We start from the raw sequence: 1,931 nt of genomic DNA on the forward strand, positions 1-1,931 counted from the left end.
CTTCATGACAACATTTTCATTCCAGATTTAAACATTCACTACTTTAGAGTTTGAGAGTTGGAGAGTGAGAGCCAGGTGGACAGAGGAGGCAAAAGGGGTGTTCAAGTGTGAGGGTGCTTGAGAATCACCCCCGAGAGCTTGCTAAAATGCAGATTCCTGGGTCCCGCCCCAGAGATCCTCATTTAGCAGGTCTGTAGCAAGGCCTGAAACTGCATTTTTAACAAGCTCCCAGGTGATGCTCAGTCTGACAACCCATGAACCATTGAGTAGCCCTGCTACCAGGGACGGAACAATGAGAAAGTGAGGTCCAAGGTTCTAAGGTCCAGTGCTGAAAAAACATCTCTGATTTCTTCTCTCTCTGCTGATTCTTTTCTCTGTGTGATTTTGCAAAAGTCTCTTAACTTCTTAAATCTCAGCTTCCACAACTGAAAAGTAAGAAGGTTGCTCCAGATTGGGCAGCTTTCAAACCATGCTTTAAGGCATTCTCGAAGTGCTGTAGGGTATCTTAGAAGCCAGAGGAGGGAGTAGGAGGTGAGGGTCAAATGAGCTTTTTCAAGGCTCCAGACCCTCTACTTCAATGCTTTTATCTTTCATCTCTTTAATATATTCCACTTCTGAGTGTGGTTTTATTTAAAATTTTTTATAACTTAGCAAATTTAAAGGAAATGAAAAATCACAAGTCTGGAAATGACTCGTTGCTTTAAAGATGTACAGATCCGAAGACTTTCGATTTTGTGTAGTTCCACAAATTCTCTGGTCCCTCCACAGCATCCCAAGTGTGCTATAACAGTGACAGCAAATGTCTTCTTTCTGCTCACAGATGTAAAACTTGATTCCATGCACCAGGAGGCCCCTTGTCTGATGTGTTTTTAGCTAAACAGACTGCTGAGAGTAGAGGGTAACATCAAGCATTTTTGTGCAGAGTCACATATGATTTATTAAAAATCCAGCCTTCCACAAATAGATATTAGTTACCTTCTGTTACAGGATTTTTTTAGAAAATAATTCTTAATCATGTCTCCAACTATTGTGTGATTTGACCATTTGGAAAGTAAAAAACTATCTTATGAAATTCCATTTGAAGGAGTTTGCTCCAACTATTGCCACACCATTGGATTGTCTATTTTATATATCATGCTAATTTTTACATAGTGGTAGCATTTCATTACAATCAGCTTTCATTTTTAATAAGACCATGTATATATCAAATTGTAGATTTCAGCCTTTGTATGAATTGAAAGCTATTAATCTTCCCAGGGTTAGGTTATGTTAACCGGATTGCAATGTTCTTTTTATTATGTTCTTTAAATTCCCTTTATCTCATACTGCACCAGTACATTTCTGTTATCTCGGAATAAATTCCAGTTATGTGATAAAAATTTTTACTGGAAAAATATAACCTGCAGTGTCAATTTTTCTGTCAGATTATCAACTAGAACTGGTATACTTTATTCTAACTAGAAATTTTGAGTTATCACCTTGATTTTTAAGAGTAGAATAGAAAAATGAAGATTGATGGGCTTCAATATTCATTCATTCATTCATTCAGCAAACACATATTAATAATGTTATCCATGTTCTATGTCTTAGGCACAAGGGAATGAGGATGAGACCAGGTCCCTGCCTGCAGGCATTTCCTAGTCTGCGTCATAGATAGAGAACTATTCTGTTGGTAGGTGAGATGTGACCCACCTTAGCTCTGGCAAGAGGCATAATGGCTGCAACAGCTAACTGGTAGAGAGAAGAAGCCACAGGAACTGCCCTAGCTATTTGGAAATTGTAGACTTAGGCCTAATAACTAAGATGTGAATAGCTAAAGAATGAGATCTGGTAAAAGGGGAGGAGGGTGTCAGTCAACAACTTGGTTTGGGAATGGAAGTCAAGGTAGGTTTTATCCAGAAAGAAACAATCCCTAGGAAACGACTAGGGTC

The 1,931-nt window shown here is 38.6% G+C and overlaps 1 protein-coding gene across 1 annotated transcript in view; it reads left to right on the forward strand.

Annotated features, from left to right (window-relative positions):
- Positions 1-1,931, forward strand: part of DMD (dystrophin) — a 1,580,480-nt gene that overhangs the window by 1,187,953 nt on the left and 390,596 nt on the right. The gene's annotated exons all lie outside the window — the stretch shown is intronic.

Source organism: Pteropus alecto, unplaced genomic scaffold (assembly GCF_000325575.1).
Source record: "Pteropus alecto unplaced genomic scaffold, ASM32557v1 scaffold414, whole genome shotgun sequence".
In the NCBI taxonomy this organism is placed as follows: Eukaryota; Metazoa; Chordata; class Mammalia; order Chiroptera; family Pteropodidae; genus Pteropus; species Pteropus alecto.